This window comes from Pithys albifrons, chromosome Z, assembly GCF_047495875.1.
Source record: "Pithys albifrons albifrons isolate INPA30051 chromosome Z, PitAlb_v1, whole genome shotgun sequence".
Taxonomy (NCBI): domain Eukaryota; kingdom Metazoa; phylum Chordata; class Aves; order Passeriformes; family Thamnophilidae; genus Pithys; species Pithys albifrons.
Window position 1 is genome coordinate 77,524,597 of NC_092497.1, and position 24,858 is coordinate 77,549,454.

The 24,858-nt window shown below is 44.6% G+C and overlaps 1 protein-coding gene across 11 annotated transcripts in view; it reads right to left on the reverse strand.

The window, feature by feature from the left end:
* The window catches only part of SPIN1 (spindlin 1), a 69,690-nt gene extending 55,607 nt beyond the window's left edge, over positions 1-14,083 (reverse strand). The window contains exons 1-4 of one of the 11 annotated variants that reach the window (XM_071580044.1): positions 12,875-13,079; positions 9,568-9,693; positions 6,124-6,244; positions 5,202-5,312 (exon numbers count right to left, since the gene is read on the reverse strand). The gene's annotated coding sequence lies outside the window, so the exon portion shown is untranslated. The other 10 variants (XM_071580042.1, XM_071580041.1, XM_071580045.1 and 7 more) reach the window with 10 other exon arrangements.
* Positions 14,084-24,858: the final 10,775 nt, after the last annotated feature.

The window sequence follows — 24,858 nt, forward strand, 5'->3', positions numbered from 1 at the left end:
TTTACCAGATCATGGCACTCAGCACCACGTCCAATCTGCGTTTAAAAATCTCTAGGGATGGTGAATCCACCCCCTCTCTGGGCAGCCCATTCCAATGCCTGATTACTCTCTCTGTAAAGAATTTTTTTCTGATCTCCAACTTAAATTTCCCCTGGCAGAGCTTAAGCCCATCGTGCCCCCTTGTCCTATTGCTGAGTGCCTGGGAGAAGAGACCAACCCCCACCTGGCTATAACTTTCCTTCCAGGAGGAAATAGTTAGTGACTTACTGAGCCAGCTGGATCCTAACAAGTCTATGGGACCAGACAGGATCCATCCCAGGGTGATGAGGGAGCTGGCAGAAGAGCTTGCCAAACCGCTCTCCATCATCTTCCAACAGTCCTGGCTCTCTGGGGAGGTCCCAGATGATTGGAAGTTGGCGAATGTCACCCCAATCCACAAAAAGGGATGCAAGGCTGACCCTGGCAATTACAGGCCTGTCAGCCTGACCTTCATGCCTGGCAGGGTTATGGAGCAGTTCATCCTGAGTGCAATCACACAGCACCTTCAGGGTGGACAAGGGATTAGACCCAGCCAGCATGGGTTTAGGAGGGGCAGGTCCTGACTGACCAACTTGATCTCTTTTTACAATCAGGTGACCCACCTGGAGGATGAGGATGTGGTCTATCTGGACTTCAGCAAAGCCTTTGACACTGTCTCCCTCAGCATACTGCTGGAAAAGCTGGCAGCCCGTGGCTTGGACAGGGGTACTCTCTGCCTGGTTAGGAGCTGGCTGGAGGCCTGAGCCCAGAGAGTGCTGGTAAATGGGGCTGTGTCCAACTGGCAGCCGGTCACTAGTGGTGTTCACCAGAAGTCTGTGTTGGGTGCAGCCCTGTTTAACATCTTCATTGCTGATTTAGATGAGGGGATTGGGTCCATCACTAGCAAATCTTCTGATGACACCAAGTTGGGAGGGAGTGTCAACCTGCTGGAAGGCAGGAGGGCTCTGCAAAGGGATCCTGATAGACTTGAAAGATGGGCTGATTCCAATGGGATGAGGATTAACAAGGCCAAGGGCCGGCTCCTGCACTTTGGCCACAACAACCCCCTGCAGCGCTACAGGCTGGGCACAGAGTGGCTGGAGAGCAGCCAGGCAGAAAGGGACCTTGGAGTACTAATTGACAGGAAGCTCAAGATGAGCCAACAGTGTGTCCAGGTGGCCAAGAAGGCCAATGGGATCCTGTCCTGTATCAAGAATAGTGTGGCCAGCAGGACCAGGGAAGTGATCCTTTCCCTGTACTCTGCATGGGTGAGGCCACACCTTGAATATTGTGTTCAGTTCTGGGCCCCTCAGTTCAGGAAAGAGATTGAGGTGCTGGAGCGCGTCTAGAGAAGGGCAACAAGGCTGGTGAAGGGACCTGAGCACAAGTCATGTGAGGAAAGGCTGAGGGACCTGGGGCTGCTTAGCCTGGAGGAGGCTCAGGGAAGACCTTATCACTCTACAACTACCTGAAAGGATGTTGTAGCCAGGTGGGGGTTGGTCTCTTCTCTCAGACAACCAACAGTAGGACAAGAGGACACAGGCTTAAGCTCTATGAAGGGAGTTTTAGATTGGATATCAGAAAGAAATTCTTTACAGACAGAGTGGTCAGGCATTGGAATGGTCTGCCCAGAGAGGTGGTAGACTCACCATCCCTGGAGGTTTTTAAGATGAGACTGGATGTGGCACTTCATACCATGACCTAGTAATCACAGTGGTGTTGAATCAAGGGTTGGACTTGGTGATCTCGGAGGTCTCTTCCAACTCAGCTGGTTCTCTGATTCTATGACTGTTAGACATGGGGACTGAGAGAATATCTCTGCTGTAAGAGTAAGATTCATTTGAAAAGTAACCTTTTTGATTTCTCTTCCCTTTATTTCCCTGGACACTGGCTATTAATTCACCAACCTGTCGGGGACACAGTGGTTTATATCCTCTATTACAAGCTGGTTTTGGCTAGGATAGAGCTAACATTCTTTACAGTGTTTAGTATGGGGCTGTGTTTTGCATTTGTGCAGAACACAGGGTTGAACACAGGGACGTTTTTGTTATTGCTGAGCAGGACTTACACAGAGTCAAGGCCTTTTCTGTTTTTTGTACTGCCACACCAGCAAGAGGGTTGAGGGTATATGGGAAGCTGGGAGGACACAGCCAGGACAGGTGACCTCAATTGACCAAAGGGATACTCCAGACCGTATGACATGATTGTCAGTATATAAAGCCAGGGGAAAGAAGGAGGTGGGGGGGGGGAACTTTTAGAATAATGGTGTTCATCTTCCCAAGTCACTATTATGCATGATGGAGGCCTGCTCTCCTGGGAATGGCTGAATACCTCACTGCCCTTGGGAAGCAGTGAATTCTTTGCTTTGCTGCTTTGCAAGTCTTTTGCTTTCCCTAATGAACTGTCTTTATCTCAGCCCACAAGTTTTCTCTTACTTTTCTAATTCTCTCCCTGACCCTATTAATTGGGGGAGTGACCAAGTGGCTATGTGGGACTGGCTTGCTGGCTGGGATTAAACCATGATACAAGCTGTAACACTTAATTCTGCTCATATAGAGGGAGTTCAATTACCTGCAACAGTAAGAAATTCCTGGCCCTCAGAGCAAGATAAATTTATTACACCATACAGTTCACTCCATATGGCTTAAGGAGAACATTATTCTGACTTTTCTGGGTAACAGTGGAGGAACATCAAATGGAGAACAGTGATGAGTGGTGTTCTCAGGTGTTGGTACAGGAACTGGCACTGTCCACCATCTTTGTCAGGGCCACAGATAGTGCTATGGAGTGTACCCTCAGCATGTTTGCTGATGACACCGAGCTGTATGGTACAGTCAATATGCTGGAGGGATGGAATGCTACATGAACCTGGACCGGTTTGAGAGATAGGACTGTGTGAAACTCATGAAGGTCAAGAGAGCCAAGAGCAAGGTCCTGTACGTGGATTAGGGCAATCCCAAGGACAAATACAGGCTGGGCAGAGAATGTACTGAAGAGCAGCCTTGGAGAGAAGGACTTGGGGGTGCTGGTGGATGAAAAGTAGTTCAACATGCATCAGTAACATTCACCTGCAGCCTGAAATGCCATCTGCATCCTGGGTTGCATCAAAAGCAGTGTGTCCAGCAGGTCAAGGGACATGACACTACCTCTCTAGTCTACTCTCATGAGATTCAACCTGGAGACCTGCATAAAGGCGTCAGGCCCCCAGACACCGACCTGCTGGAACAAGTCCGGAGAAGGGATCACTGCGCTGGAGCACCATTCCTACAAGGCCAAGTTGAGAAAAAATGGGGTTGTTCAGCCTGGAAAAGCAAAGGCTTTGGGACAACCTTAGATCAGCCTTACAGTACCTGAAGGGGACCTGCAATAAGACTGCAGAAGGACTTTTTACCAAGGCATGTAGTGACAGGACATCAGGGAATGGCTTCAAAGTGAAAGAGGGTAGGTTTAGATTAGGTATTAGAAAAAAATTCTTTACTGGTTTATCAGAGCTCCCCAGGAGATAGTGTAGTAAGTGATACCTACACAAGCATCTTCTAAAGATCAAAACTCTAATATTCCTAACAAAAACTACCCCTCAGTGCATACCTAAAGTTTATTAATTACAGCTTCCATAAGTAAGTGGAATTATGCATTTTCACTTGAAGGTTAGCTGACTGATGAAAACAATGCCTTTTCTGATACAATTCCCACACAGTCCTTCATTGCACTTTAGAAAAAATCTTCTGTTCTAAGAGATTAGAGAGTTTGTCTCAAGTTACAGACCCTTGTGAAGCCAAAGTACAGTGATTTTTTTAAAAAACACAATGAACTGATGAAGTAACAACAAATTTCCAGACAGACAATCCTGTACAGACAAACATGCATAAACTCACCACATTTTACAAGTATACTTCAATACATGCATTATCAACACAAATATTAACTCAATGATCTTCAATAGCAAGACTTTCTCCATTTTCCCCTGACGAGCTTTTAGTAGCAGTGATTGAGTGGGCATCTCTCAGCCCTAAGGGGAAGCACCTGTAAACTCATCAAATGCTTCAGTAAAACCTGTGAACATTTAATTGTCCATAGCTCCACAACAACCTTTCAACTTGCAGCCTTATTAACTAACAGAAGTGGGTAGAGTGAAAGAAACACAAATCACATTTATACTTAATGTTGTGTTGAATATAACCAGCAACTTATTGCTGTTCTCTGAACTCAGGAACTTGAATAGCACCTGTACATCTGCATGTCCATGATATACTGAGCAATCTTTGCAAAGGCACTGGAAGTACAGATGCATAGAACTGACTCATCCTCTCCTTCTGCTACCAAGTAAGTTAACCAGAGGTCTGCTAGAAAGATGGACAAAGAAGGACAAAGGGGATGACACCACTTTCAACACAAGGTATACTTTAATCATAATTAATCTATTTTTCATCCTTTGTTTTCCATATAAAAGGCAGCAAGATGTTTCACTAGTGAAACTAAAGGAACATTCATCCAGTATTGTTGTGTGGGAATTAGCACACCTCTGTCCAGAGGTTTTAATCAATCTTCCCTTGAGGAACAGATAGTTGCAACTGCAAGAGAGGAATGCATTAGGTGACCCAGCTCAATAGTTCACAGATTAAAGCTTCTGCATTGTTTGGGTCTTTGAATCAATTGGAAACAGTCTGGGAACATTTGATCAAAACTTTCTTCATTATATTTAATTATATGCCACTCTATATCATCCTGGAGCTCTTCACAGAAAGAAAAAGAGCCAGAAAAAGTCTATAACCCACTATTAAAGGCACCATACATAACTGGTTATGGCATTTACATCCAAAGAGGATTAATCTTTAAAATGCCAAACCACAAGTCATATGGGCCGATTACAAGTAATGTTAACTAAACATGACATCAGCTGATGACTGCAATTAATAGGCACAGGATTTTGTCTGAAAGGGAAGGGCTAGTTATCAATATGCACAGGTGAAAAAAAGTATTGACAAAGCCACGAATAAATTAAAGTGAGATTTGTAAGGTAAAAGGAAGCAGAAAAAGATATATGCATGCCATATCCAGAATGCAGAAAAAGAATAAAAAAACCCTCTAACTCATACTAAATAGAATTTAGTCTCAACACTAAATACAATTTGGTTTCTAAAATTCTCCCAAGGTTTCAGAGTAAAGGAAAAATGTAGGCCTACCTTTTTAAGCACTCATAAATAACATCCCTTTGTTTCCTGGGTTAGGTTCTCAAAAAATTTATTTCAGAAAAGCTTGCAGGTTCAGTCTGGTTTTTTTACAGCTGATCAACACTAAAGAGATGTAAAAGTAAAGCATTTTACTAAAATTAAACTGAATAAAATTAAACTGAATAAAATGTAATAGTTTCTTATTTGATCTGCTTCCCACACAGGCAACGTCACAACCAGGTATCTTATTAATTTCTACTGTGCAAGTCAAAGAAACATTGCTCCTAAGTCCAAAGGATCACTCAAACATTCTGGAGAGCAAGCCTAGGGCAAACATACTGTTTTACCTGGTGTCAGAAGGCAATGGAGTGGTTGAGTCATTGCACTTAGCTAAGTCTGTTGGGTTGACTGATCACAGCAAATGAAACTCTTTTGTTTACATTTCTTCTGGAGGCTGGTTGATCTTACTAAATATCACTTGAAGTGTGTAATAACCAGTTCTCAACAATCCAGGCTAGCAGTGCTGCTACACATACCTTCGAACCTTAAGGGAATATACATTTTCTATAGTTTTAAGGGACACGAGGGATGATCTGCCATTTGATGGACCACTTTCAAGTGGTTTAGCCCACTAGTAGTCTGTGCATCATAAGTACTAAATTATTCCTTGGTACATGTTCTGAGTATGCTGACAAGATGCAACTGCAACACTAAACTGAACCTAGGCATAATAAAAATATTTTCCCAAATCAAACTTATGAATTTGTGACATCAGATGGTTTTGCAAGATCAAGTATTTTGATGATGCACTTGAACTTTTTTCTCTCTAGTGCAGCATGCCTCTACAGCTTCATTCATGAAGTTCCACAGTAAAGAAGATATTTTCTTTCCTGCATTCAGAAGTGATGGTTCATGCTTTATCAATTATTCTTACTAGTTATGTCCAACTTCTGCAGCTGTTTCAAAACTTTACTCTTGACATAATCACTATTTGTCTTCAAGATGAGCTGTGGCAGTCCACCAGTTTGGAGTAGAGGGCCAGAAGACACCAAAACCTGTGTGTGTGAAAGTATGCCAAGTAATTAATAAAGCAATCCTTAATACTTGTGCGACAGCAGCCACCCACAAGTTTTAAAAGCAAAACGAAGCATTCAAATTCTTATTAGGACCAAGTATTATTCACAGCATTGACCAGAAAGTCAAAATGAATTGTTATTAATCCCAACCTAAGTAATCAATAAGGAAATTGACAAATAAGTAGTAATTCAGCACTTGGCGGGGGGAAGCAGGGCCGTAAGATACTTAAAAGGGACGAGGTTAGAAAATAGTTACCCTATATTGGCTCTGTATACAACCAAAACTATGACAATATGTTCTACAAGTCAATGGATTTGAGACACATGGAGTCTCCCATAATCAACATCATAGTAACTACAATCATAACAGCGTCTAATGAATCGGATGTTAACTTGGGTCTCCAGTGTACACACTGACTGGCTCTATTCTGATAAACAGGTCTCTTGCCATGGCTACTAACTAATAAAGTGATCTTAGTTTTTCAAGATCAACTGCAGAATATATACTCTCATTATCTACAATGTTAATACAAACCTAGTATGGTATCTGCATACTTGTGAACCTAATGAGAATGATTAACTGCTTCAAGTTACTTTGAAAAGTTATTTACTGTGAAAAAATGCACTTGAACACAACATCTGCTAAAGTTTGAGTATATGAAAACTTTTGCTCAGAAATAGCTGACTTAAAACACTGCATTGCTCTACTACTGTAGCTGCAAAAAGGTGACAAAATGATGGCAAGAAGGAAGTCAAGAGTGCCTTTCAAAATGATGACCACCTTGGAATCACTTGTTTCCTACCACGCCTTGCCTGACTCACAGTAAATATGGTTTCCTTTCTTTAACTTTGGTTTTAAGCTCTATTCATAAGCGCTGCTTTGAAATTAGTCCACTTCGCATACAGCACAAATGGAAATGAAACAATAAAGTAAATTAATCAGGACAGGATGTCAGAGCTAGAACTTTCAGCCTCAGAAGCAACAGGTAGTATTTTTTTTTAGCTTTATTATCTAATTTTCTTTCCAGAAAGCTCTACATCTGACCTGAACTAGATTCACCAACAAACATCTAACTTTATTTCCGGAGACTCGGCATCAACCTGCATACTGGTAATAACAAGAACAATCCTTCCAAAAAACCCACAGTCCTCCCTTTTGGAAGTAAATGTGGTGCTTGAAACAAGGTTGAGGCTACTCAGCTGAGCAGCAGAGAAGGGGAGAAATAGAAATTTGCAAAGGGAAAAAATGTGGCATCTTCCAGCAAACAGGCTCTCAGAAGTTAGGATATCCTTCCCCATAAAAGCAGGTGAGGTCTTCTAGATGTCTGTCCTACAGATAAGCACAGTACACTAAAGAACAACCCCACCTCTACCTATTATGCTGATGCCTGCTTCATGTTGCACCCACCCAAATATAAAATCTCCTAGAAATGTGGTTAAAGGCCTACGTATGACTGAAAAATAAGACATTTATTCACACCATCACTTTCCCTGCTTCGACTAAATTACATGTAAGAGGAAAACAAAAAACCTGCTTCAAGTGAATCCATTTAAACTACATTCTTCAGTTTCTAGCCTAAAACTATCTGTAACGTAATGCCTATTTCACCATGGTTTGCCAATGAGGTTACAGCATTTGAATGTGTGCTTTTCATCCACTGTTAATATAGCCATGTAACATGAAGTAGCATTAATCTGCCCATGTCTCTCCACACAAAGCACTGATGGGGACACATACAGGTGGAACTGGAGGCAGGAGTGAAATTACCCCCCAACATGAACAGGTAGGAAAGCCTGTTTGCCCACTTTTACCTTCTGTCTAGCACCTAACATAAGCAGGCTTTACTGACAAAATGGAGGTGCGGAAGACTGAGAGATGTAATTTACCTGAGATCTACTCCTGCAGTCTAGGGACTAAGACAGATTTCTATGCTTATTCACTCCTCCCTTCAGCAGTACAGAGATACAACCCAGAGGTCAGCCATAGGAATATCCAATAATCTGTGATTTCCAAGTATATCAAACATCTGCATATTTCTTAACCCTAAAAGCACTCAGGAACAGATTACTATGAAGTCATATGAAAGGAAGATTCTACTGTTAAGCCACTTTTGAATATATTCCTGTCAGTGAGGATTTTGGCCTATCATATCTCACAAAATCTCATCATCACAGTACCTCATCTGTAGCTCCGGACAGCAAAACAACCATTAATGAATTTGTGTACCATCTTTCACTGTTAAAGAATTTCTGAAGGGGATTAGTGAAGAAAAAAGTCATTACATCCATTTAACAAAGCTCTTTGCAACTCGAAGGTTTTGAGAAGGAAGTAAATTGACCTCTAACATGTTTTCCCCGTTCTGGTTTCACTGTGATGTTCAGATCATTGTCTAAAACATATATGGTTATGAAACAGGACAAGCAGCAATTGTCCAGAATGAGGCACAGCCAACTCTCTTCCAAGCATAACTATATGAGTTACACAACCGATAGATTTGAAGTATTAGTTTTATTACTTTATATCTTTCCTAGAAAACTCAATAAAGAAAATCTAATCTGCAAACATTTTTACAGTGCACAATTAAGACCAGATATAAGTTACAGACACGCAGAAGAACACGCGGAATACTTCCCAGTCCACACTAGGCACTTAAGCTTTGCCTCCCAGAAGAAGCCTAGGCACTATTCTGAATTTCAGCCAATGCTATGTTTGACAAGGTACTTGGAAAAGTTTATCAGGAAAACTTTGTGGAATTGTCAATGGGAACTAATCTAGAACATGCCTTTTGCTGTGCTACTCAGCTCACAAAACATTATATCTAGAATGCCAGAAGTTTCCGTACTTAAAAATCTCAACCAAAACCACAAGATAACGCACTGAACTTAAGCTGCCTTGGTTCCACATACTGGGAAACAATTTTGCACAGGAAACAAATACTAAATTACTAGATTTCAGTATGCTGCCAGTAACACTTAGGTAGCAAGCAGATCTCAAGAAAAATTAATCAGAAAGTATTTCAACCCATGTTGCAGTAACTACAACAATTAAAATATGGTTGGGTAATAGTTAATGCCACAGGTAAACACAACCATTTCTAGACATGTCAGTATTTTGTGGAATCATTACAATAGTAAAGTTTCCAAGTCAGTTATTCAAGACCTCATATAGCACAGATTTACAGCAGTTTCACAACATACATTACAGGAAAGAACGTAAAACCTGGCTTTGTAGAACCATTTTCCACAACCCGATAACCAAATCCACATAACTCCTGAATTCTGTATGTCATTGGGAAACTCACCTTTTACACTGAAACAGGAAATTGACTGCAACGACCACTTGGTGAAAGCATTTAGTTCAAATTAAATTATTTCACCATTGTTTGAAATGGATCAGTGATGAGGCCCCTTTTGTCTCCAGAAATCAGCTGTTCATAGATAAATATACACAGGTTAACTGCACTGTTTCAAGGATCTCAATACATATTCATGTCATAGAGATATGGATAGAAGTAGTTTACACATTTAGCCAAGAAAAGTCACATTCCCCATTCTTTTAAGGCATGTGGTATGCTGACATCTAGATAGCACCTGAACAGCAGGCGGCACATCGTGATATACAGGAAGTACTCACTAGGAAAACCAGCGTGAAGAAAGATCAGCATTTGCCTTCTGATCATAAAATGACTGAACCCAGAATAGTAGTAAGAGAAGGAAAATGAGAAAAACAACAAAACAAAAAATCCTCTCACACCTGTAATGAGAAATAAGATATCTAACCATACAGCAGGAAATAACTTTTCATAAGAGTGATTCTCTCTTTTGGTTCAGCTTCAATAACAGCATCCTGAGCTGGTTTTTAAACCACTTCGTTGAACCAGTTTTAGTCATCTACAAAAACATATTCTCATGCCATATCATCAAGAAGTCAAGTTTGACCTATTACCTGAGATAAGAAAAGAAAGACAAGGAAAACCAAAATGGAAGCATGATAAGTTTACAGCAACAGGATTCATTCTTAGAAAAAAATTAAAAGATTTAAAAATAGTGTTTTGCTTCAGTAAATAGAATTCTACTAAAAATCTTTCACTTGTCAAATATTAAGCAAATCATGCATTACATTAGAACACACCTTAGAACAGCTATTGCATCAGCTGGGTGTTTACAGATCTGAAAATGTCACAGAGTGCAGCCTGGCAACAGATAGCAAAGAAAGATATAGGGTAAGATGCCAGTGGAAGAATACTTGAACTCAGAAATACACAGGAAGTACTGAAAAGTAAGATCAACAATTGTTTGCTACCTTTAGGACTGCATCTTTTAACTGGTAATTTTATAAGTATTTAGAACTACACTGAGTCAGGATTTATTTGATTGAAAATACATTGAAAAGCGTGCCCTGTTAAATTTGTTAATTTCTGACATCTTCCAGCAAACTGATCAGTCTCATTTGCCAACATGCAAAACTAAACAGTTTTTGAAAATAAGATTTTACTAGTATTGAGTGTTTAATTTGGTTAAACACAGCCTAGCATTACTCACAATGGCAGAAACACTGGAGTGTCTTCACTTAGTGAAGACACAAAGATTTGGGAAGTTCTTCAAACAGATGTGCTCCTCATGGGATACGAAGGCCCACGATTATTGATTTTTGACTCCATCAACACAACCAAGACAGAAAGAAAAATCTCCTACGTGTCACAGAAGAGAGCACAACAGCATAGTAGAATAAACACGATATAGACAATAAACTTGACAAAGCTAATGAAGTACTGCCAAATTTTACAGAATAAAATTCAGTTATAGAAAAAAATACAATGCACAGGAGTTAAACATGACTATTTTTAAGTGATCAAATATTTAAACAGATGTGTTGTGGATGGCCTATTTTTATTTTGCTCATTTTGCTCCTTGGCCTACAAATGGGTTTACGGATGCAAAGGCCTATTCTGAGGAAGTAGCCAAGTACTTCAGTACGTTCCACGTTTTTAGAAAGAGAGCAGTAATTGCAAATGTGGTGGCTGTCATAATGAATGACTAATTAACTACAACTGGTAAAGGAGTCCCGTGGCTTTACTGGTACTGCCTTCAGGCTGTAAAATGTGAAAAAAAAAAAAAAAAAAAAAAAGAAGTTACAGACTGCCGCAGGAATCTACAGATGTATCAGGTTACAGACTTTTACTCGGACTTTTCCATCTAGAAGTAGCACAGTTGGCTGAGGGGCCATGACGTAGGTACACATTCCAAAATGATCTTGTAACTTGGTTGGAAGGCACCTCTTAAGTTTTATGTTGTTGTAAACTCTCTAGATAGCATTTTCTCCTCATCTCTGATGAATCACTTTGTTAATGGGGATGGAAAAAGTAGCAGAAAAAAGTATTAATATATTATATTTAATTCCCATATTGAAATGTAGTATTTACTTACACTTCAGTAAAAGCTGTATAATTACATCATACCAGTGATTATGCACTAGAAGTTTCTAAAGTAAAGTAGACAAAGATAACATAGCCGGGACATTTACTACTCTAGGGCATGGCTATTCATGTGTGTATGATTCAATAAAGACCATGTCTTTAAATATAATCTTTGAAAAAAGAAACATTTACCAGGAATTACAGTAACATGTCTAGAAAGCAATATAAAGCATCCTATCTTTGCACCTTCAGCATTCACTGAAGTTACAATCTAGAAACAAAATTGTTTCATGGCAGATCATTTCAGATATGCTCAAATTACCTTCAAATGTTGTTTTGGTTTTACGTCACCAAAAAAAACAAAAAAGAAAAAGGCAGTCAGATTTATCAAAGCCAGAAGAGGGTGCTCTGAATAACTGAGGTGGGGGTACTGAACTGAGCATTTGCCTTGCTCTAGTAGAGAGGTCAACAGCATGCTGTCTTGTTTTAGTTTCGGATCTCATTTAAGTTCAGTTTACCATGCCTTTTCTACAAACCGCCCCACCCCAAACCAACAAACAAAAAAAACCAGCCCAAAAATCCGAAACCAAACAAAAAAACCTGAAAAGCAGGCACGCTCCTTTTTTTTTATACGAAAAAGGAAATGCTTCAGTTTGAGGTATGTCATCACAAGGGCAAGTTAATCTGTGACAGAAAAGTAGCAACACAAAAGGCCTGGCAACTGTTACAGTTTTGTATCCTATGATTTGCAAGCTGTTTAAGATACTGACAAGGAAAAACAGGGAACGCAAAGAAATTCAAAAAGCCTACACGCTACGGGTTTTACCCACACAATACCTATTCTGACATAACTAGTTCAGGTCTTTTTAATGTGACTGTGCCGAATTGATCCCTTATACCAAACTATGTCCTGAAACGAAAGAAGCGGTCCTAGATCATTCTGCAAGTGTAACACAGTATTTCACCTCTGCCAGCACTTTGGTGCATCAACCTCCCCCCATCCAAAACGAGAAAAAGATACGCACATTCCAATCAAGCCTCTCTCAGCGGGTCTCACCCAGCTAACCCTTCCTTCCTCCCTTCCTCCCTCGCCCCAGGCCTTGCCAGGTTCCCAAATCACCTCTGATTTTAATTTCATTTTGTTGTGAACAGCAAAAAGAAAGGAGAAAGCTTCCAAAACGAGGATCCTTACCCTTGAAATCCCGCCATGCGCGCAAATAAGGAGGGTGAATTGTTTTTCCTTTTTTTTTTTTTGGATGGGCGATGAGGGGGGAGGGGGAAGAAACAAAAGCCTACACGGAGGAGAGGCTAAGCGGCGGAGACTGAGGGAGAAGGCGGAGACCCTGGTGGAGGCGCAAGGCGAGCGTCAGCCATGTTGTGTGTGTGTGTCTTGGTCCAGTATTTACAAACCTGCAGCTGCAGCAGTGTTTGGAGCCTGGGAGAGAGAGGGGAACGCAGGGAGGGAGAGGGAAGGGAGGAGGGAGGAAAGGAGCGAGGGAGGAGGAAAAAGCGGCACGGCAGACAAAGGATCGCAGCGGCGCGGAGCGAGCGGGACGCGCACACCCTGTGTCGGCGCTGCCTCCCGCGGCTCCGGCTTCCGCGCCGCCCTCACGCCCCCCTCGTCCCGCTTTCCCGCCTCCACCTCCCCCGGGGCAGCTTATGCGCCGGCAGGCCCTCGGCGGGCCCCAGCCCCAGCCCTCACACAATAGCTCCGCAGCGGGGAAAGGGGGAGGGCAGCGCTCCCCTCTGGGTGAATGCGACGCGGGGCCGTGCCGGGGGAGGGCGGCAGAGCCCCGGAGCCCGGAAGGGCGGGGGGGTTGCCAGGCAGCCGGGGCGCTTGTGGTGGAAGGGTGGGCACAGACGGCAACGCTAGACCGGGGCCCCAGCAGCCCCGATGTCGCCCGCGGCTTCCGGGCGGGGCGGGCGGGGAATGAACGATGGGAACCCCGGGAAAGGCGAGGCTCGGTCGGGCCGGGAGCGCCGGTACCCCCACAGCGACTCCCTCCGGCTCTGCCCGGTACTGGGCCGGGCCAGGCCAAGGGCGGCGCGACGGGCTGCGCTCCCCCCGTCCCCTCCCTCGGCCCGCTCGCTCACCTGCCGGCGGGGCGGGCGCCGGGGGGTGCGGGCGCAGCCGCTCAGGCCCTGCCCGGCCGGGCCGCTCAGCTCCTCCGCGGCGGCGGCAGCAGCGGCGGCGTGCGCGGCCGCTCCCCTCGCCTCGCTTGTCCCCCTCCGCCGCCGCTGCCTCCTGCTCGCGTCTGCCACATTTGGATCCCCCTGTCCCTACACGAGCTCAGATGCCAGGATAGAGGCCTCCTCACCTTCCTGCCAAATAGTGAGCCGCCCGCATCGCGCCGTTCAAAACACAGGGCCGGGCCCCGCCCTCCTCCCCCGCGCGCCCTCCCCGCCGGCGCGCAGGCGCACTACGCCGCCCCGATGCGGCGCGCGGCGAGCGAGCCCCGCCCGCCCCGAGCCGGTGGGCCCGGCCCGGCCCCGCCGTGCCCGGGGTCCCGCCTGGCCGGCAGGCGGCCCTCCTGCGGGCACGGAATCACAGGGTATGCTGAGGTGGAACGGACCCACAAGTGTCACCGAAACTCGGGAGCAAAATGCCTTAACACCCATGTAGCACGAAGGAGCAGGCATTACTTTATTGCAGCGATAGATGCGCGCTGGGCTCACCGTGATGCACGTTTTTATGAAGTCACTGGTGTCCCCTGAGGGGGTGTTCTGGAGGGGTGTTTTACGGGCCCCTGGTGATGGCTGCGCCTCTGAGCCTCGGCCGACCCCCCACCGTAATCCGTGTGGTGCTGGTTTAGCTGTGGTTATGTAATCTCTGCAATGTATTCCGTGCAAACCGGACTGAGCTGGTTTGACTTGTTGCCAGGGTGGTTACAGAGCCCTCCACTTTTCCACTCTCCATTTTTTATTCCTGAAGTACTTACAGCACAAGGATCATCGAGTCCAGCTCACGGCCCTGCTCAGGACAGCCCCGAGAGTCACACCATGCGCCTGAGAGCATTGTCCAAATGCTCTTGAACCCAGACAGGCTTGGTGCTGAAGAAATCCAAGAGTATAGCGTGGGTGCCAGAAGACCCACTAACATTTCACCTGAGCAGGCGAAATATTTGGAAGCAATACAAGCAAACAACATGTTGCCCAAAATTGTCTTCTCATTTCAAGCGAGGCAACACTACTGGGATGGAGAAGTAATTCCTTCCAAACTTAAGGGGCTCCTTTAAAAACACCTGGTCATTTATGCTTTAGGGAAACAAAAAAGGAGGTAGAGGAACACTTCAAGAATTACTGCTGAACAAAAGCATTAGTTCCAAATTCTTTACTCTCTCTTAATGGGCTGTCCTGTGTACTACTGGCAGACTGAGAGTGCCTGAGGGGGCAGTTTACAGAAAATCTGCAAGTAGTCAAGATTAATTCAGCATTGACAGACAACAGAAAAGTGTCATCTTCTGAACTATTACTGGTAAATGCCAGAACGTGTAGGATAGAAGTGGCAAGCTTCTTAACTCACATGGGGAGTATTTTCTAATTAAAGAAATGTGCATAATCTAGATGGAGTAGGACACCATACCAGGAATTTTCAGATTAAACTGTGTCTAAGCCTGTAATCATAGGAAATAAAAAAGTAAAATCATCTGTAGATGTTCTGATGAAAATATGGTACAGTATCATCACATCCTAGTCCATCAGTTTGGTAAATTATTCAAAGTAGACCTCCAAGATCCATTCACAGCAACAAGCTAGCAAAATGGAAAACAGCAGTGACATTATGTGACCTTTTTATGATTATGTGTTCTGCAGTGAAAGCTGGTGAACAGACAGGGCCTGGTCTGCCTTAACAAATCAAACTGGTACCTCTTTTGAAGTAGGGCTTGGCACAAGTGTCTTGTGACATGATAAAACCTTTTCTGTTTCATCATAAGACAAACTTCCATTCATTGAGGGACCTGTAAAGTATTGTATATAGGGCTTTTGCAATGTGGCCAAGAGCCTCATGTACACTCAGAGTCCAAGAAATTAAATCAGGTTGCGAAAGAGATGATTTGGTGTAAAGGATAGATTTGGAATTTCGTAGTTCAACAGCAGCAAATGCACAAGGTAAGATCCAAATCACAATCACAGATCGCATCATTCATGAACTCAGTACACCACATATGAAACCCAGTTCCACATACACTTTTTCAGTTCTGATGCTTCTAGGTATCCAGGGAGCCAGACCATAATGTGCCCTGCAGGTAACTGCTGTTGCCACCCCAGCTGACAAAGTCTACCACAGGGGCGTGCAGAGCAATTTAAAAAGGAAACTGTAACTGGGAAAATGTTAGTCGTGGACTGTGTCCAAGTGGTTGTAGATATTTCTCCTGCAAAATACAGGAAATCCATTAGCTTGGACAACCCTCAAAGACAGGATCCTCAAGCACTATCAATGCTTTCAAGAGAGAACCACTCTTCCAAAGTTCTCTGTGGATACTGGAAATTATCCACAGAAGGAGAAGGCATTTTCATGTCTTGAACGAAAAAGGCATGGTCATGCATTCCCATTCCTGTGCCCATCAAAGGTACTATGGTCTCTGAGGCATGGGAGACTGATCACTTGAATAAGAAGCATTTGAAATTAACTGCCCTTCAAGGCCATTAGTCCTTTCTTCTGAATTGCTAACAGCTCCTGCTGGACTCCCTGCAGGCCTGTCAGTGCTAAACAGTGTAACCCTTGCAGCCTTGGATGTGACCTTCTGCTTCAGCCAGATTGTGTGAATCTGTGGATTGCCTGAGCCTTGGAGCTCTCGTGTCCATTCAGGTTACCTGAGGAAGTGTAGGTGGTCATGTCTGTACAGAGAAGGCCAAGAGTGTGCAGTTATCTGACAGCTAATTAGCATTTCATGTGACTACACAAAGTGCTTGTGGGAAATAGAGGCCCTCAGATGCTGACAAAAGGAAAACTAAGTACTACATTTTGTGCTAATTATTTTTTTCTTTATGGAAGAGGGACAGCAGTATTTCTTGGAATGAAGTTGTTCCCTCAGAAGGATTCCTTTAAAATTGTGCCCTTCCTGTTACCTATGTAACAGGGAAACAAAAAATTCAAAAATCCCTGCTGAAAAAAACAAAGTTACAAGTTCTGTACACAGTCTTACTGAACTGTCATTGGTGCTCCTGACTTTCTGGTTCCATTAGACTGGAAAACCTTCCATTTAGAACTTGGCATGTATATTACAGCATGACACAATATTACTTATTTTAATACAACAACAGAAGACAAGAAGCTTTAATGCTTGACAACACACAAAACACTCTTCATTTGGATTGCTGTACCTTAAGAGTCATAAAGAATTAGATTGGAAACCATCATTGGTGAACTCAAAATGCAACTTAGCCTAATTAATAATATTCTAAAAAATGTCTTCTAACTTACCAATGTTTTGTTTCTGGGTTTTGTTTGTTTGTGTGTGTTTGGGGTTTTTTGTTGTGTTGGGGGGTTTTGGGGTTTTTTTTTCAAGGACATCCTAGAATCTTGGAATGATCTAAGTGCTAGATAGTTTCCCTGGGACCAGAATGGCTGAAATCTCCCACAGGCTTTGAGGGTTGTTGAAATGTTTTGGGTAGGAACTATGTTCCCCCCAGTTCCAGAAAAATTTTCTTTTCCAGCATCCTCCTAGCCTATGAGGAATCAGCCTTAAGTTCTGAAGAAACAAAGCTCTATTGACTTGATGATAGAATAAAGAACCATCATAATCCAAGTGGGAAAATCTTTGCTTGATGTGAATATGAAGAAGGAATAACATCCTGCTCCATGCCTGATTTTCAATCCACATCTTTAAATGCTGGGATCAGTCAGCCTGTTGTTTAAATTTGCTTTAAGGGATTAAGTAAGGGATCTTAATTTTTCTATTAAAGGATTGCTTTAATTGGCTCCCTGGTAAATTTTTCTACTCCAAGCAAGCTTTTATAAAGCTGATGCAGAAGTTATTTAAAATTGAGGGAACAGAGCCTCCATCTAGCGTGTTTACTGAATGGCATAGTTGCAACATTTATGTAATGTCATGTTGTTGTAGTTTGGGATTATTATGTAAATTCTCTCCCCTGCCACTTAACTGCCCAGGCCAGCGGTTAACAAAAGAAGCAGTTAACTGTGATCGCTGGGGTGGGGGCAGGTTTGTCTCTTTTGGTTTTTTTTTTTGGATATTCTCCTCAGTCTTGGCTCGGCGGAACGGGGGAGTGGGGGCTCCAAGGAGGCAGGCTGCCCTGCTGGTTACTGCTGGGGTTTTCCCTGGCTGTCTTGCTGCTGCCTACTTCGGACCACCTTTTCCTGCCGTGCTGCTGCCTGCCTTGGATTTGCTGCTGGTTGCTCGTACCTTTCTGCTTCTTGGACAGGGAACACAGGGGGAAGAGACTGAGTCCATCTGAAAGCCCACTGCTCGTCTGTTTCGCTGGAGAGGGACTGAAACTCACTCTGCAGCCAGCCGAGCTGTGACAAGGACACTTAAGTATAACCTTTTCTCCCGGAGGAAAACCTGCTGGGTTTTGTTGTTGTTTTGTTTTTTTTTTTTCTCTTGTGGTGTTGGGGAAGTGGGTTGTACTAGTCTGTTTACATATATATATATATATAGCAGTTATCCTTCTTGTATTAAAATTCCTTTTCTTAAATTTGATAAAGAGTGGTGTGATTATTGAGGAGGAGGCCCCTCCCCTGCTTGTGGGTAAAACATTTTGGTTTTTCCCCTCAAACCGAGACATTTCTTGGCGCCCAACGTGTGGGGCTTGTAAACAAAGAAGGATAACTGCTATTTTGTGGCACCATGTGGGTCTTGAGCTTAGGGTTCATCAGGACCATCCTGTATAATATATTGGCTTTTTGTTGGTACAAATTCATGCCAAAAGGAGCGGCAGGTTTAAGTCTTATCAACAAATCAATGAGCAAAACTCAAATAGCCGCAATTATTATTGAGTTCTTACTCTGGATTTATGGTGCCATGAATTCGATGCCTTTGGATGTCATGTGGGTGGTGTTCTCCAGACTGTTTTCCTGCCGCAACCTAAGCTGCTACCTCTGGGGATTCAGTGATAATAGTACGGACCCTTGGGAAGGAACAAAGGGGAATCTCTTCTCCCAACCCTTTGTCCATTCCCCATTCAAGTCTGCTACAACAGCTTTTGAGATGTTTAAATTCTCCCTGGATGCCAGAGATATCTTGCTCTTTATGGTTTTTCTGCAGGGTTGTATCCCTGCAGCTTACAGAATGTTTGAAGGTAGGGCCAGGGTTTTTCCAGAATGCATTCAGAAACCTAGCCCAGTGAAGGGGGAAAAGCGAGAGAATAAAACCCCTGATGCCACAGTGAAGGGAGAAAAGGATGAGGCTAAACCAGGAGGACAGGCCAAGCCTATGGAAGTTGCCCCTATTCAGAAAAGGAAATATAAGACCAAATTAGACCATCCAGCAGACGATGAGGGGGCTGCTGCACCTCCACAGCAAGCAGACCCAGAGCCTGAGATCATCACTGAGTCATTGTCATTTGATAATCTCCGTAGTTTGCGGAAAGACATTGCTCGACACCCGGGTGAGCCCATCCTGACTTGGTTGATCCGAGTTTGGGACCTTATGGGTGAAACCTTACAACTGGATGGTGCTGAAGCCAGGTTTTTGGGGGCTCTGGCCCAGGACGTGGCTATTGAACAGGTGTTCGTGAGGGAATCAAAGCCCCTTTCACTCTGGGCACGACTTCTAACGAGTGTAAGAGAGAAGTTTGTTTATAGAGAAATCCTGCAGGAACATCATATTAGGAAGACTTGGAAGACGATGGAAGAAGGAATTTTACGTCTGAGGGAGATGGCAATGATGGACGTGCTTTTTGGAAGAGGTGGGCAAGCCAATAATGACCCTGACAAGGTCAGATGCACACCACATATGTGGTGGAACCTTTCACGCTCGGGGCCAGCTGAATACACCGATTTCCTGGCATCCATGTATAGGGAAGAGAACCATGAAACAGTGGGCGCTGTAGCAAATAAGCTCCGGATATATGAAGGCATGACCCACAGCCCAATGCCGGCCCGTATTTCTGCTGTAGAGACATTGGTTGAGAGTCTCAAGACGCTGCCTGCAGAGGTAAAAGCGATCAGAGAGGAAATTAGGGAAAGTCTCCAAGTGGCACCAGTGCGAATGAGAACCTCTGAAGTCAGAGCCAGACGCCCCCCAGCCAGAGGAAGTGGACAGACCTCACGAACTGAGATGTGGTACTTCCTGGCCAAACATGGAGAAGACATGGGACGGTGGGATGGGAAACCCACCCGTGCCCTTGCAGCCCGAGTACAAGAACTGAAGGAGAATGGAAGAAGGTCAGTGAGAGTAAGCGCAGTCCCAGTTTCCCACGGGCAAGAATCTGACCCACAGGAGGGCACCTCCCAGGTGTACTCATCGAGAAAAGGTTCTGACTGCTATGACCAGGATCAGTGTTAGAGGGGCCCTGCCTCTAGCCAGGTAGAGGCACGGGACAACCGTGTCTATTGGACTGTGTGGATTCGATGGCCTGGTACATCAGACCCACAAAAGTATAAGGCTTTGGTTGATACTGGCGCCCAATGCACATTAATGCCATCAGGACATGTGGGCTCAGAAACTATTTCTATTTCTGGGGTGACAGGGGGATCTCAAGAGTTGACTGTGCTAGAAGCTGAAGTGAGCTTGACAGGGAGAGATTGGCAGAAACACCCCATTGTGACTGGTCCAGCCGCCCCATGTATCCTGGGCATTGACTACCTCAGGAATGGATATTTTAAGGACCCAAAGGGGCATAGATGGGCTTTTGGAATAGCCACTGTACAGACAGAAGGGATTGAACAATTGAACTCATTGCCAGGTCTCTCAGAAAGTCCTTCTGCTGTTGGACTGTTGAAAGTTGAGGAACAGCAAGTGCCAATTGCCACCACGACAGTGCACCGTCGGCAATACCGAACGAACCGTGATGCTGTGATCCCCATCCATAAGATGATCCGTGAACTGGAGAGCCAAGGGGTGGTCAGCAAAACCCACTCACCCTTCAACAGCCCCATCTGGCCTGTGCATAAGTCTGATGGAGAATGGAGATTGACTGTGGACTATCGTGGCTTGAATGAAGTTACCCCACCGCTGAGTGCCGCTGTGCCGGACATGCTGGAGCTCCAGTATGAACTGGAGTCCAGGGCAGCAAAGTGGTATGCCACTATTGACATTGCTAATGCGTTCTTCTCCATTCCTCTGGCACCAGAGTGCAGGCCACAGTTTGCTTTCACCTGGAGGGGCGTGCAGTACACCTGGAACCGACTACCCCAGGGGTGGAAACACAGTCCCACCATCTGTCATGGACTGATCCAGACTGCACTGGAGAAGGGTGAGGCTCCAGAACACCTGCAATACATTGATGACATCATTGTGTGGGGGGACACAGCAGAAGAGGTTTTTCAGAAAGGAGAGAAAATCATCCAGATCCTTTTGGGAGCTGGCTTTGCCATCAAACGGAGTAAGGTTAAGGGACCAGCCCAAGAGATCCAGTTCCTGGGAGTGAAGTGGCAGGATGGACGCCGTCAGATTCCAACAGAAGTCATCAATAAGATCACAGCAATGTCTCCACCTACCAGCAAAAAGGAAACACAAGCCTTCCTGGGTGCCATAGGGTTCTGGAGGATGCATATCCCAGCATACAGTCAGATCGTAAGCCCTCTCTACTTGGTAACCCGTAAGAAGAATGATTTCCACTGGGGCCCTGAGCAGCAACAAGCCTTTGACCAGATTAAGCATGAGATTGCTCAGGCTGTAGCCCTTGGACCAGTCAGGACAGGACCAGACATACAGAACATGCTCTACTCCGCCGCCGGGAATAATGGCCTGTCTTGGAGCCTTTGGCAGAAGGTGCCTGGTGAGACTCAAGGCCGACCACTTGGATTCTGGAGCCGAGGCTACAGAGGATCTGAAGCCAACTATACCCCCACAGAGAAAGAGATCCTAGCCGCCTATGAAGGAGTTCAAGCCGCCTCAGAGGTGATTGGCACAGAAGCACAGCTGTTTCTGGCACCTCGACTACCAGTGCTGAAGTGGATGTTGTCAGGACAGGCTGCCTCTACACATCACGCCACTGATGCTACCTGGAGCAAGTGGATTGCCCTGATTACGCAGCGCGCCCGTATAGGAAAATCAAATCGCCCTGGGATCCTGGAAATCATCACAAACTGGCCTGAAGGTGAAAATTTTGATCTAGCAGATGAAGAGGAAGAGCAGGTGACACGTGCGGAAGAAGCTCCACCATACAATCAATTGCCAAAAGAGGAAATACGCTACGCCCTCTTCACCGATGGCTCCTGTCGCATTGTAGGGACTAATCGCAAATGGAAAGCAGCTGTATGGAGTCCCACACGACAAGTTGCAGAAGCTACTGAAGGAGAAGGTGGGTCGAGTCAGTTTGCAGAGCTTAAAGCCGTGCAGTTGGCCCTGGACATTGCTGAACGAGAGAAATGGCCAAAGCTTTACCTCTACACCGACTCATGGATGGTGGCCAATGCTCTCTGGGGATGGTTAGACCGATGGAAGAAAACCAATTGGAAACGCAGAGGGAAACCCATCTGGGCTGCCGATATATGGCAAGATATTGCCACCCGAGTAGAGAAGCTGATTGTGAGAGTCCGCCACGTAGACGCACACGTGCCCAAAAATCGGGCCAATGAGGAACATCTCAACAACCAACAGGCAGACCGAGCTGCGCAAGTGAAAGTATCACAGACAGATCTGGACTGGCAGCACAAGGGAGAGCTGTTCTTGGCTCGATGGGCCCATGATGCCTCGGGCCATCAGGGCAGAGATGCCACTTATAAATGGGCACGAGACCGAGGGGTGGATTTAACCATGGACATTATCTCTCAGGTTATCCACGACTGCGAGACATGTGCTGCCATTAAGCAGGCTAAGAGAGTGAAGCCCCTGTGGTATGGTGGACGCTGGGATAAGTATAAGTACGGGGAGGCCTGGCAGGTTGACTACATCACACTGCCACAGACCCGCCAAGGCAAGCGCTATGTGCTCACCATGGTGGAAACAACCACAGGGTGGCTGGAGACACACCCAGTGCCTCACGCCACTGCTCGGAACACCATCCTAGGCCTGGAAAAACAAGTGCTGTGGCGACATGGCACCCCAGAACGAATTGAGTCAGATAATGGAACTCATTTCAAAAACAGCTTAGTTGCTACCTGGGCGAGAGAACATGGCATTGAGTGGGTGTATCATATCCCCTACCATGCACCAGCTGCCGGGAAAGTTGAGCGGTGTAATGGACTGTTGAAAACCACTTTGAAGGCGTTGGGTGGAGGGACTTTCAAACACTGGGATCAACACTTAGCAAAGGCTACATGGCTAGTCAACACTAGAGGCTCTGTCAATCGAGCCGGCCCTGCCCAATCAGAACCCCTTCACACTGTAGATGGAGACAAAGTCCCTGTAATACACCTGAGAGGTATGCTAGGGAAAACAGTCTGGATCAACCCTGCCTCAGGCAAAGGCAAACCCATTCGTGGGGTTGTCTTTGCTCAAGGATCTGGTTCCACCTGGTGGGTGATGCAGGAAGATGGAGAGACACGATGTGTACCTCAAGGGGAACTTATCTCTGGGTAAACGACTCATATTACTGTATTTGTAAACACTTAATTATTTGAAAGAAAATTTAAGTTTAATGTAGAGTATCGGCATGGAAGAGAATTTAGGGGTGGATAATGTTGTAGTTTGGGATTATTATGTAAATTCTCTCCCCTGCCACTTAACTGCCCAGGCCAGCGGTTAACAAAAGAAGCAGTTAACTGTGATCGCTGGGGTGGGGGCAGGTTTGTCTCTTTTGGGTTTTTTTTTTGGATATTCTCCTCAGTCTTGGCTCGGCGGAACGGGGGAGTGGGGGCTCCAAGGAGGCAGGCTGCCCTGCTGGTTACTGCTGGGGTTTTTCCCTGGCTGTCTTGCCGCTGCCTACTTCGGACCACCTTTTCGTGCCGTGCTGCTGCCTGCCTTGGATTTGCTGCTGGTTGCTCGTACCTTTCTGCTTCTTGGACAGGGAACACAGGGGGAAGAGACTGAGTCCATCTGAAAGCCCACTGCTCGTCTGTTTCGCTGGAGAGGGACTGAAACTCACTCTGCAGCCAGCCGGGCTGTGACAAGGACACTTAAGTATAACCTTTTCTCCCGGAGGAAAACCTGCTGGGTTTTGTTGTTGTTTTGTTTTTTTTTTTTCTCTTGTGGTGTTGGGGAAGTGGGTTGTACTAGTCTGTTTACATATATATATATATATAGCAGTTATCCTTCTTGTATTAAAATTCCTTTTCTTAAATTTGATAAAGAGTGGTGTGATTATTGTGGAGGAGGCCCCTCCCCTGCTTGTGGGTAAAACATTTTGGTTTTTCCCCTCAAACCGAGACACATGTCTACAGGACCCAAACACTTGTCTTTTAACAATTTAAGTGAAACAGCATTTAGTGTCAAATGTTGGTGATCTACATTAAAAGTTGCCTTTAAAATTAATCTTTGCATGCATCAGAAAGTGATGAATAAAGTTCGGCTTTAAAGGGATTCTCCAATTACTACTGAACTGAAACTCAAGATCCATCACAGGTGTCTACCCTCTGCTAGCAATGAGTGGATTCTGATCAATGTATTTAATTTCTAGAACCTGGCTTACAATGAGTCTGCTTAGAATTTAAATATATGTAAAAAGTAAAGTAAAAAAATGTTTAAAATAAACTGAATCTTTGCTTTGAGCACAATCAAAAAGTTAATTGAGGTTTTAGAGGTTTAATGGGAAGGTTTTTTTCTGGCAAAATGAATTCTTTTCTTCATAGCTCAGTCGTAATTCATGATTACATTTTTCTTCCTATTAATAAAATTCTGCATTTTTATGAGTATACTTACAAAGTTTTATAAGTGAATGATGTATTACTATGTGTAAAGGAATGAGAAACTACTGAAGGGGAAAGAGTCTAATAAATGTGCTTGGAGGAAAGAATAACAGATACTAACCCAACATTCTTTCAAAACACAAAAATTTCAATCATGTAAGATGAGATCCTTCTTCACATATTTTGGTCACAGCAAGAGAGAATGGATCATACTATTATTGCAGAAATTGACACCCTTGTTCTCTCACTCTTGTATGTTGTCT